The sequence below is a fragment of the Bidens hawaiensis genome, unplaced genomic scaffold, assembly GCF_021521415.1.
Source record: "Bidens hawaiensis isolate Kalapana, Puna unplaced genomic scaffold, B.hawaiensis_p1.1 tig00024498_1, whole genome shotgun sequence".
In the NCBI taxonomy this organism is placed as follows: Eukaryota; Viridiplantae; Streptophyta; class Magnoliopsida; order Asterales; family Asteraceae; genus Bidens; species Bidens hawaiensis.
This window is the reverse complement of record NW_027505045.1, coordinates 83,525-97,411: the sequence shown is the minus strand read 5'-3', so window position 1 is coordinate 97,411 and position 13,887 is coordinate 83,525. Positions and strand designations below refer to the sequence as shown.

General features: G+C 35.7%; 1 pseudogene; it reads right to left on the bottom strand.

Moving 5' to 3' along the window:
* Positions 1-208: 208 nt before the first annotated feature.
* LOC143610161 (cytochrome P450 89A2 pseudogene) lies at positions 209-1,798 on the bottom strand (annotated as a pseudogene).
* Positions 1,799-13,887: the final 12,089 nt, after the last annotated feature.

The following is a 13,887-nucleotide window of genomic DNA, read 5'->3' as shown; positions in this document are numbered from 1 at the left end:
CTACTTGAAGATATACCAATTAAAGGAAACCAAAGGTAGGCTAAACTTCTTCCAAACCTAAGCTACTCTAGAAATAGAAAATTATAATGCGTGAACATAGTAGTTAAGCACCAGTATTAACCTAATAACAGATGTAACTAACACTTATAAAACTGCAAATGCAAACCCGGTACTAAATTATAAATAAATTGTTTCATACTAGAGTGATTCAAGTGGTTGTCGCTTTGGTTCTTGAAAAGATTTTAGTTTGTGGAGGGTTCTTCATAACCACGCTGAACTTGACCTTCTCTTTAAAATCAACCTGATAACCGTGAGGTTGACTCCAATGAAAGTACCAAATCAAATTGGCAACAAAATATTCCAAATGAAGCAAAGCCAAGTCTACACCAGGACATAGCCTTCTTCCGACACCAAAAGGCATCATCTTGATCCCCTTGCTTCCGGTTATATCAAACACACAAGCACTACCAGCATTTGACAGAAACCTCTCAGGCTTGAACTCCATAGGATCATCCCAGACCTCTGGGTCCCACCCCATCTCAGCCACCATGAAATTGACGGTTGCACCCTTTGGGATCTTGTAGCCTTGTAGCTCTACCTCCTCACTAACCCTATGAGGCAACCCCAGATGCCCCGGTGGATGTCTCCTCAGTCCTTCTAAAACCACTGCTTTCAGATATGGAATTTTCTGTAGGTTCTCTTCATTTATAACTGATTCTAGTTCAACCCCTGGTGGCGGTGGCGGCGGTGGTGATCCAACGACTGCAACGATTTCATCATAGAGCTTACGCTGAATAGAAGGATGCTTCACGAGATTAGCCATGATCCATTGTAGAGTAGTGGAAGTGGGCTCTGCGCCAACGACAAGGAACTCGTTACACAAGCTTACCATCTCCCGTTGGGAGACTTTTCCAACTTTTCCATTAGCATCCGGAACTTGTAGTGTCAGAAGTGTGTCGACGTACGCCACTATTTGCTCGTTGTCTCTTAACGGTTGAATTTCTGATGTAGCAGCTCCTGTTCTAGATTTTATTAGAGAAATTAGTAGTTGCCTCTGATCATGGCGCAATTGAACGAACTTCTTCCATTGGTTTGTAAACAATATTTTCGCCAACCATCGGGACACATAGAACGCATTAAAACTCAAGGAGCTGACCAATGAGAAGAAACCATCTTCTAAACGCGTGATATCATTAATTCGGTGATCGTCAACCTTCTCCCCAAAGCACATCAGTAATGACAAACGTAGCATGGCTGAGTGGATATGTTCAGCCACCTTAACTTTTCCCTCAGCCTCCTGTTGCTCTTGGAGCTTATCAATCATGACACTAAGGACCCATTTGCGAGCCCAGGAGCAGGACTTGACGTTGGAGGGATGCAACACATTAGCGACAAGGTTGTGACGGAATAGCCGCCAGGTAGAGCCGTAAGGGGCTGAACCAATGCCGCCTAATCTCATGTTTTTCGGGCGGTCAGAGAAGTTGGTGCCTTTCTTGATGAGCATTTGGTGGGAAAGAGAACGACTGCCGACGAATACGAAAGTATGAGTACCGATGGAAAGAGTAAAAACAGGTCCGTATTTTGACACGAGATCTTTGACAACGAGCTGGAGACCTAGGAGGGGGTTTGTTAGTACTAAGAGGTGGGAGAAGAATAACGATGGTCCTGGGGGTAGCTTACTGCCGTGTCTCCTGCGGAACAGGATGGAACCGGTAATGGTTGCGAGGCCGACAGATGCAACAATAATGAACCAGGTCTCCATTGTCACAATGTATCCTGATTTGGCCAGATGATATGATATATATAGAAAGGTGAGTACAAATGTACGATACGTAATGGGGAAATAGGGCACAGAACATGTACCAGTACAACACCTTTTTATAATTTTTATGACCGTTATTATATAATAATAAAAGATTGTACAGTTTTTCTCTATTATTAATTAATATGCGTTATTTTTTTTTTAAATTAGTTTGATGACGGCGTGTTTCTCTTAATGATTAATACCAATTTCTTCTTAAAAAAAGTTTTTCTTGACGTATTAGTATCTTTTAGAGCCACTTAGGGTGAGCCTATAGAGAGCTTTTTTTGATGAAAACTTAGTCTCAAACCAGGTAATGGAATAAAAAAGTGTGTATTTAACTGTTTAAAAATTATATTTGGACAACATACACTGTAAAATAAATTAGAAGCTACGTGGGCGCTTCAAGACATCCCATCACTATCGTTATTTATAAACATATTAGTTTTAAAGTACGTGTCACACACGAGATGATCCAAATTATAAAATTACAAGTAAAATAAATAATTACATGACGTATATGAAGAAATGTATTACATCTATATTTGTATCTAGACTATGTGTACATAAATTAATTTTATTTATATTACAAAATGCTTTTTTTAAATGAACTTAACAAAAAAAGCACGTACAGAAACGTACCCGAGAACACTTTTTCTATTGAAAAATTCATTCCCAATGTCATATATGTATAATTGAAAGAATTTTGGTTATTAATCAATTTCAAGAATAAGACTTCTCATACAACAGTAGTTCTAACCACTCAGCCTAAATACAGAATAAGTATTACCTTTATTGATATATTTATCATTTTACTACCCATCAAAGGAAAGGAGAATATTAAATTATAACGACGAATGTTTTTCAAGAACTATGTTTTTCTGAGCTACACCATGAAAAAGATTTTGATTAGTTTCAGGGGCTTCTCGAGTTTGTCATAATGACAACATAAAACATAACATGTTAACCAATTCAATTTTGTGAATATTTTGCTTCATTTGAGCATAGTTTTGTATGAAATGCTTCCCATATAACGTTCTGATCACCATTGAAGGAAAAATTAATGTTTACACAAATATTTCAAATTTAATAAATGTTAGAAGCATTGATAGGTTTAGGGGTGACATGTCAAAAGTGTTCGCAATTTTTTCTTAAATTTTAATAGTCGAGGAAAAAATAGTCAATTTGCCAAATTCCTAATCTTTTGATTACTTCCAAAAACGCCATTGAAAATAATTTTGAAACCCGACTCATGTTTAAAATTTTAACTTTCATTTGTTTGAAATTTTCAAGCCAACATTTTGAACCCGTAACAAATTTGATGATAAATCTATTTGCATTCTCAAACTTTTAAAAATACTCAGATTTCCCATTTTTGATTCGTAACAAATTTTGATCTAAATGTAGTTAACTTGTACCAAATACTCTATTTACCAAATTTGACCCATAAAAATCAAATTTAAGTTCCACAAAAAACTCAAAACAATCCTTGATAAAAACTAAGAAATTAAATATGATAAACTTTGTTATGTCTAAAAGTGATTGGTATATACTATCCTTGCATTATAACATATATATAGTTTACTAAATTAACCAAAAATAAATAGATAGATTTAGAGCATATATTTATAATTTATAAATTTATATGACAATTTATAATAATAATAATAATAGATAATAGATAAATTGATTGATTTAAAAAAAATGGATCGACTTAATTTTTAAAAAAATTACTTTGTAAAATGAAAGCATATTCGAGTTTTATTTTTTTTACAATCTTTTATAATATACATAGTATAATACGTTAATGATAATGTTTGAAATTATATTCTTTTCAATATTTGGGAAACATTGTTTGTTGTTGATTTTTAGAATTCACCAAGTATTTTGGAATATACCATAAAATAAAATTTTATATTTATTTTTATAAAAATGTATAGATATAATATAAATAGTGTATAAAAGGAAAGTGAATAATTATTGATCTATTACATATATTAGGGTCAATTAAGATGCTAGTTTTGGAGGGAAAATAATTGTGAGAATTAACCAAAAGATGGCAATTGTCCACAATTATTTTACTTTATTAGAATAGGTAGATTATTTAAATTAAGTTGTGGTGGCTATGAGAAATTGGTACGATTACTACGTACTGATCAAATGTATAGGTGGCAATTACGATCTATTAATTTACCTATTAATGAATTATGCGGTCTTTCCTTATCTCCATGCAATTGGACTTTTGGTCAAATAGTATCATGGTGTGGTTAAGATGTACTTAGGATCTTTTGGCTCCCGAGCCGGAGAACGTGAAAGAGACGATGCACCTTCCTTGCTACTATGTACATTGACCTTGACTTGACAGATTCATTCAATTGAACCCAAACTCAAAGGAGGACCGCAAGCTCGGGAGGTTCAAAATCTAACTCGGTAGGAATTTTTCAGCAGTGATGTGTATCTTTCTTAATGGTGTTTATGGTTGAGTCATGTCTAAAGGGTCAAAATCAGTACGGATAGTTAATTAACATCTTGTCTTAGAAAGGTTTACTCGAGTATTGGGAGTAGTATCAAATGTTGTTAAAAAAATCTCAAAGTGGTTAAATAAAAATGTTTAGCTTCAAATGAAAATCACCTAAGGCTCCGGTAAGCAAGAACAACTCCTATATACGTACAAAGAATGGAAAACTAAAAGCAATCGAGAAAAGCGTCATGGAAGAGCAAGATGGGAACCGAATCAAGTCTAAAGAACAAGGGAAAATGTAAGGTTATGGATCGAGAAAAGAAAGAACCCCGAGTGAAGAAGGATTGGCCAAAGATTAAATGCTATCGGTTTGACGAGCTAGGACACTTGGCCACGTCATGTCCTAACCGAAGGAAGGAGAATAACATTCAAAGTAAACTCGCACAAGATAGCGGACCGGTTCTAAACATGATTATGGTAGCTCGGAGTAAGGAAGATGTCGTTTTTCTCAAAGAAGACCCGGTTTATCCAAAAGCAATATGCTTCAACCCCATGTGATAAAAGAACATGGATTCCTGATAACGAGGCGAGTAACCACATGACGGGAAATCCATAATGGTTTTCCAACCTTGATCGCAACATGACCGATAAAGTAAGTTTTGGCGATGGTTCATGTGTTGAAATAAATGGTCAGGGCATGACAGTAGTAGAAGGTCAAAGGAGAGAATAACGAGCCTTTATTGATCTTTATTTTATTCCATGTCTCAAAAATAATATTATAAGTCTCGGGCAATTAGACGAAGGAGGATGCATGATCGGGATCCAAGATGGTATCTTATGGATATTCGAACAAGATGGAAGGCTTCCAATCAAGGTACCACGATCCTTTAACTGAGTTTATAAAATTAATTTAGTGGTTGTTTCTCCGGTTTGATTATAAGTTAATTTGCATAATCTTTCATGGATATATCATGCTCGATTGGAGGAGTTGAATTTCAATGCTTTTGGAGTTACAAGAATCGAACACCTGATGCAAATTTGTGATGTATGCATGCTAGGCAAACAAACAAGATCGGATATCCTGAAAGAATCCAATTAACGTGCAATGGTACCGCTCGAGCTCGTTTATGCCGACGTTTGTGGTGCGATTACTCCAGAGATACACGGTGGAAACCGGTACCTTTTACTTGTTGTTGAAGTTACACCCGCTATATGTGGGTTGTCACGATAAAGATGAAAAACCAAGTTTCGGGTTTACTCATAGATTTCATGAAAAGGGTGGAAAAGGAAAAGGGCAAGAAACTCAAAACCATACGAGCCGACAATGGGGGTGAGTTTACAATGTGTTTGAAGATTACTTGTCAAGTATAGGTGTTGCACATCATTTTACGGCCCCATACACCCCACATCAAAACGGGGTGGTTGAAAGAAGAAACCAAACCATACTTGGTACAACTCGATGTTTGTTAAATGCGATGTCACTACCACAAAATCTATGGGGAGAAGCGGTTCATCACTCGGTTTATTTACTAAATCGGTCACCAACAAAATCTTTGGAGGATTCGAATCCGTACGAGCATTTTAAAGGAAGAAAACCTAATAGTTCACACGTTAAAGTGTTCGGATGCACGTGGTATGTAAAAGTCCTTGGTACCGGACAAAAGAAATTGGACTACCGAAGCATTGTGTTGATTCACTTAGGCGCTCAACCTAGAACAAAAGCCCACCGTATGTTTGATCCAACCAAAAGGCGAGTACACGTTACGCGGGATGCCAAATTTGACGAGTGTAAAAGGTAAGCGCGGTTTATTATTAGGTACGATATTGAACCCGAACGGAGGCAGGTGACAGCCTGGTTTGACATCAAGTCCGTAGACCTACATGATACTGCTGAGTTGGTTCAAATAAGAGACATAAGCGAGTCATTAAGTTCAGAAGGTGGCAGCTAACCGTAAGCCCGACTAGGCCCGACACTAACCTAAACGAGGAATCATTACAAGTTACCCACCTACGTCGAACTACTCAAAACACGGTTTTCCCCAAGAAATGTAGCAATTTTCTGGTTGAAGGTATACCGACACCCGCCAAGCAAGACCCGTCAATCGACGAGGTAGATCTCATATTATTAGTCTACGACGAACTGACAAATTTTTGAGAAGCGAATAATGAAATACATTGGAGAAAGGCTATGGAAGCCGAGATCGAGTTGATTGAAAGAAACAAGACCTGGCGGTTAGTCGAAGCACCACCCAAAGTAAAACCGATAGGTTTAAAGTGGGTTTACAAAATCAAAAGAGATGAAACTAGGAAAATAACCAAGTACAAGGCCCGATTGTAGCTAAAGGTTACGTTCAGAAATATTGGATTAACTTCGAAGTGGTGTTCGCAACAGTGGCGAGAATCGAAATTGTTCGACTTTTACTCGCTTTAGCACCAAATCGAGGTTGGGAAGTTTATCACTTGGATGTGAAATCCGCGTTTATTCATGGTGATTTATAAGAAGAAGTGTATGTATTTCAATCGGATGGGTTTGTTAAGAAAGGCCAAGAAAGGAAAGTGTACAAGTTGGCTAAAGCGTTGTACGGTCTACACCAACCACCAAGGGCGTGGAATACTAAACTAGATGTGTTGTTAAAGTAACTCGGTTTCACTCGATAGAAGCAAGAACAAACAGTTTACAAATGGTGTTCCAGTCAAACACTACTACTCATTGGAGTTTATGTGGATGATTTGATAGTAACGGGCACAAACGTACAAGAGATATCACATTTCAAAAGACAAATGGAGTAAAGGTTCGAGATGAGTGACCTCGAGATGTCGCATTACTATCTCGGGATCGAAGTTAAACAAAGTGATCATGGGATAACAATAAAGCAAAGCGATTATGCAACGAATATCCTAGAAGAAGAAAATATTTGGGAATGCAACTCGACTCAATTTCTGATGGAACCGGGCTTAAAGTTGTCTAAAGAAGATGAGAATCTGAAGGTAGATCCGATCGGTTATAGAAAAATTATCGGAGGCTTGCGGCATTTAACTCATACGGGACCCGATTTTAGCCACTCGGTTGGTTAAATATATTCAAGCTCATGCTCAAGTTGTTAAATATATTCTCTGATATCTAAGATGTTCACTAGACTTTGGTATTACTTACTCGAGAAGCGGAAATAGTATGTTGCACGGGTATAGTGATAGTAGTCATGCGGTGGATATGGATGATGGTCAGGTCTGATTTTCTACTATGGTGCATCACCGATATCATGGGAATCTCAGAAACAAGGAACGGTGGCGTTATCATCGTGTGAGGTTGAATTTATGGCAGCTACATCAGCTGCATTTCAAGCCTTATGGCTTTGGGGTTTGCTGTCAGAGATGACAGGAGTAAAGGAGGAGATTGTGATGTTGAAGGTGGATAATTCATCAACTATTGCCTTAATGAAGAACCCACCCTGCTTTTCACGGGAAAAGTAAACACATCAACACGCGGTACCATTTCATTCGGGAGTGCATCGAGAGAGAACAAATCAAGGCAGAGAATATTAGTGGAGGTTTACATAGAGCAGATATCCTTACAAAATCGTTGACACGGTTGAAGTTTAACGAGATGCGAAGTTTCATCGGTGTCACAAGATTTGGGGGATGGGGGGTGGGGGGGATGATTGTTGGTGTAATCTTGCATAAGTGCGGGGACTTAGTTGTCGTACATACAAACCTAGAGGATTTTTGATTTAGTTTTCTTCTATTCTTCTCTAATAAGAAATTGTATTGTTATAAATAGGGGTTATTTGTAATAAGTAATTATACCAACACAACATTAACAATCAATACAATTGAGATTTAGACTTGAAATCTTATTGCCTTCCAAAAATCAAATTATCCATGAGATGTGCTATAATTATTATTAAAATATAATAAATTTAGATAATGACTTTTACCATATTAAGCATAAAAAATTGTTCATATTATTACACTACTATCTCATAGAAACTGTTTAATAGCTTTATGAAACGTCGATGGCCCACTTACCGCCCATTTATAGCCCGTCAGGCAAAATTAGTTAATACAAAGTTGACATGTTCCTTTCTAACCGCAACCACATGCTCTATTGGCATGTTTATAAAAGTGGACTGAACAACAAAGGCCTGTCGCCCCACTGATTCACTGGTCGTACCACATTTAAGAATCAGACAGAACATGTAAATTTACTTTAGGGATAAAATTTGTCAAACGAATACACAGAAAATTATACTACTAAACAAAAAAAAAAAAACATTGGAGGGGCCATCCTGGGTTAGGCCACCAAAAAGCTTCACACTTGGGTCACATAGAGTATTAATTGTTATATATAATAATTAAAAAGTTTGGTGTCACAAAGATTGGACTACTTGGTGGCATCGTATTAGTCCTTAAATTTTTATATGTTTTTGTTTTTCAGGTTCCAGTACTTTGATGAACATGACGAAAATCAAAAGAATTCGCTTAGACTTACAGCCTCAACGGTCGGGACCAACAACACTCGGGTTTTATCAACGCCCAATTTTACCAAAAACGCCATCCCATTGGTCCATCTAATTTTTTAATATTTTTTTTCCATTTTTAGCTCCGGTACCAATAAGAAAGTAATCGAAACCGACCAAACTTGTGTCGAGCTACCGCTTCAATGTCCGGGATTGACAACGCTTAGGTTTTACCACTGCTTGGCTAACCGAACAAAGAAACGTCGAAAATTTAATTTTTTATATGTTAACTTGACATATTTATTTTTTTGGTTTTAACGCTCAAGCTTTTCCGACGGTTTCTATATCGTAACCATCGTAACTAACCGATAATTTCCGAATTCACGTCTACTCGTCATCGTAACACTTGGGTTTTACCAACACCCGAGTCTAAATGCTGGGGACGTTTCACAACATCTTGCTTTTTTTTTCTTCCGGTACCGTAATGAAAATTGACCGAATGCCATTTTTTTGTTTTAGTTCCGGTATCGTAAAGAACATGACGAAAACCGACCATATTCGAATAGACTCAATGTATTTTTTTTTTAATTTTGATACCTTAACGAATGTAACGAAAAACTACTGAATGCCAATTTTGTTTTTGTTTTAGTTCCGATACTGTAACCAATGTGACAGAAATAGACCGAATTTGTTTAGTCTCACCGCCTCAACTTTCAAAATCGACAACACTCGATCTTCCCACCGCCTAAGTTTTACTGACTGACGCCACTCAATTTTCCACTTCAAATTTTATATGTTTTTATTTTATATACGTTTTTAGTTCTTGTATCATAACGCACTTAACCAAAAGTAGAAAAATTTGCGTCGACTTGCCGCCTAACGCCCAGAACCGACAGCTTTCGGGTTTATCAAAGCCCGGGTTTTACCACATTGCCCGGCGCAACACACCGGGTAAAACACTAGTTGTTTATAATAATAAGTTAAGCAATATATTTATTTTGGTCAATATGAATAAATAATCACATGCCCAAATTTCGAGGCATACACTTTTGATCTCTTAACGTTGATAATTAATAGTGTCTTGATGTTTCACATTAAATTTAGCTTTGTTTTGGATTTGACCAAATTCATATATTATGACCATACATAATAGATTGATTTAATATTCTACATGAACTTTGGCATCGCTTTGGCTTTGACCAAAGCTCACCTATTATGAGCATAGTAAGTAAAGCATATAAATGTAGCATAACACATTTGGACAATAAATGAAATACTTATAAAAATTAGGCTAAATATCCGTCATATGTTTCATTGAGTTTATATTGTTTTCACAACACTCATAATTTCATAAAGTGATATTATTTAAACTTAAAGTCAAATAAATAATATATAACGTTGTAGGTGGGTTGGGTTATTCAGTAGAGACTCAAGTTCGAATTCCATTTGTGTCATTTTTGGGTAGATATTGACAATGAAGGATTTGAGCTAGGCCTTGTTCAAAGGTTGTCAGTTCAAATCGTGAGCCCATGCGGGATTTCGTTCCACCGTGTGTTACGTAAGAGTGTTTTGCTCTTGTGGTGTCACAACGACTGTAAAAATGGCAGTCGGCGGTATGGTTTCACGGAGGAACGCACAAGCCAAACTCCGAAGCCTACGTGAGACCGGTTAAGACATAGTCTGGCCAGAGTAGGGCATCGAGACTCTCCAAATTTAAAGAGTGCGGTAGTCTAAATACAAAAAAGTTGTCGTTCTAAAAAATTTATTAAATATGTCATCGAAATAAAGAATTTTGTATTACATATGAAAGTTTTAATGTATGTAAAAATTCTAAGTTCAGTAAAAATTATGCGAAATTGAGACCATACTAATGTTCGGTCATCCGCAAGTTAAGCACTCCAAAGATATGTGGCATTAGCAAGTTAAGTCACACGGAAGTTGTGCCATAATGTGCTAAAAGTAGGTATACAAAAACACGCTAATCTAAACACTAAATAATAAATTCTATACTCTTAACTTAACTAAAACTACTAACTGGCAAGTGAACCGATCGACTCTAGTACAGCTAAGTAAGTCCGGATATCGAACCCACATGACTCTTTAAATTACGTCAACTAGCTAATTAGACTCAACTAATACTGACACGACTATTTGTTTGTTTAAAGGGGGTTTTGTTTAAAATACTAAATTAAAACTAATTAAGAAAAACAAGTAAAATAAACGAAAACAAAAGTTTGATTAAATCAGATGATGATGAGAAAACAACCTAGGCTAGAATCCCCTAAATTTCAGTTGTTAATTAACCGGCAAAATATTTAGTTATGGACTGGGATCGTAAAATAGACAAATAAGAGAAAACCCGAACAGGATCCCTGACCCTTCTCAAAAGACACCTATGGGTTTCTAATAAGTTTTAACGCACACCAGTATTAAAAATCAAGTTTCCTTACGGTCACTTAATTATTTATGACTTAGTTCCTTTATACAAAATCCTACCATACAGCACGAAAATCAAAGGCAGTTTAAAATATTTAATTGATTCAATAGACAATAATTAAATAATCAAACCTAGACGGATTCCTTACGAAGAACTACATCTAGCAAGATCAAGTAATAAAGATCTATCAATAACCTAGCACTTTACAGATTTTAGGTTAGCAGCACAGTTAGGTTTATTTAATAATATTTATTATTCCTATCATCTTATTGCAAATCAATCATAAAATAATCAAGAACACAAAGTAATTGACCTAATAGCAACCTATCATAATGAAAAACAATAATCAAGGCAACTATGGAATAATAATATTCAATCAAACAATCCTAAATATGCATCAATTTAATTTAATTAAACCTTTTATTAAATCATAAAACCATAACGATAAATAAATCCTAAATCAAATCACAACGTCAAAATAGGTTCATCATAAGCCTAGGCAGTCTATAATGTTTAGCCTAGCATCATAAAATAAAACAAAACAATAATAAAGGAATTTATGGCGAAAATAAATAAGAACGAAAGATTAAAGGCGATAAAACCCGTGGTCTTCGTCCTTGAATGATAAGCACACTACCGGCTGATTCCGTGCCTTCAAACCCTCCAAAAGATCTCCTCTTGAGCTCCCAAATTCGTCCAAGTCAGCTACGGTATTCAGGTTATGATTAGGGTTAAGTTTATGAGTGTTTATATAGACTTTCAAGGCCCATAAATTTAAAATTAGTAGAAGATTCTGGAAATCTGAGCCCATAAACTTAATATTTGTAGAAGATTCTAGAAATCTGAGCCCATAGACTTAATATTTGTAGAAGATTCTAGAAAACTGAGCCCATAGACTTAATATTCTAGAAGATTCTCTCATTTTTCTTGTTTTCGCTTATTTTTTGCCCTCTTGTCGACATGATTGAAACCGGGAACCTAACATATTCAAATAAATTAGTAATATACAAATTCTAATTAAAACCGAATGAAAACCAATAAAATATTATATTAAATATACAAAGGATTTATATATATTTAGCCTTATATCAAATATCCCCACACTTATCTTTTTTCGTCCCTGAAAAACTCTAATTGCAACGGGATCAGAATCGGAGAAAAACGGTCTTAAAAACATATTAGATTATCATAAAATTTAGAACAACGCAAAAACTGCGATCACTGATATTGTTGTCCACCTAAAGCCATGGCTTTGTCTTTACCGGGACAAGTAACATCCAACTATTTATTATTATTATTATTATTATTTTGTATATAACTAGTGGAACCGACAGTCAAGACCCGTTTTATTTTAGATTTTACTAGGTCAAACCACCCTAACTTGACTTAAACCTCATAAGACGATCAATGATACCGTTTATCCACCTAAGTTTAAGCATCAAAGTCGACCAAGCAGCCATTAGATATAATTAAGGTTCAATTATTCAACTAACTAGCTAGTGTTCCCCACTACATGACATACCCCCGTTATCAAGCAACACCCCAGCCATTTGTACTTTTAAAGCACTTTGTGATCATGTTTAATGACTTATAATTTCGCAGATAAACTACGGGTTTGCTCTGTTTAGGCTTTTTTGAAATATCCATAAATCCACTTAGGAAATATGAATACCCAGATGAATAACTGCATACAGACCCATGGTCTCCGAACTTCGGAGCATGCCATGAATATAGGATTTAAAGCTATAAAACCATACGCATATGAAGTGTTAAACACCAAAACTAGAAATGCAAGTTAAACATATGAAGTGCGTGTTCTTTAATTATATCTTATTATTAGTAGTTTGAAAAACCGATTCCTGATAAGTATCCTCATCTCCCATTTATGTGCAAAAAGAAACAAAATCAAGGGACATTTTTCAAAACTTTTTCATTTTTTTTAATATAATTAAACTACGACTGAAGTATCCTATCCCCACACTTAAATTTTGCATTTTCCTCAATGTAAGGATAAGGACTACAAATAAAAAGAAATTTGAAATACAAAAAACAAAAAGCCTAAAAACCAAAAACAAAAAATAAAAAGAAAAATAAACAAGCAAGATATATAATAGAAAAGACTTAGCTGGTAATATGCGCATGAAAATATGGTGCCAAAGTCTTCTTCCATAGCCGCCCTCCAACTCCGAACGTGCTCAGCAAACGGCATCTCCTTCTCTCACACACGAACGAAAGCGGAAAAAAACAAATAATATCTAAAAATATCTTATCAACTTGATATATGTTAAGCATTCAAAGTATTTTACTAGACCAACCCTAAACAATATATAATATGAATAATAGCAGCAAATAAATAAAAAGTATACGGCTCCTGCTGCTCCATCCCTACACTTGAATTTTGCATTATACTTCATGGGGATACTCTTCTAGCTCAAATCTTACAAAACTTAAAACACAAAAACAAAGAAAAACTACAAAAGACTACGTTAGTGACTCGAAAATTATACAAGCTCCATGGAACCTCCCCACACTTAAATTTAATCAGGAGGTTTCTCTTTGATCTGGACCCTATCCAACCCGTTCAGTTCCACCCGGTACTTGTTAAACATTGAAATTTTCTCGGTGGAATTGAAAAATGATTTAAAAATCTTTAACGGGTCAGGCCACCAAAATTTAAACTTACCTGGCATGAACCTGTATCGAGAAGACTGGTCGTTCTTGAACTTCAATG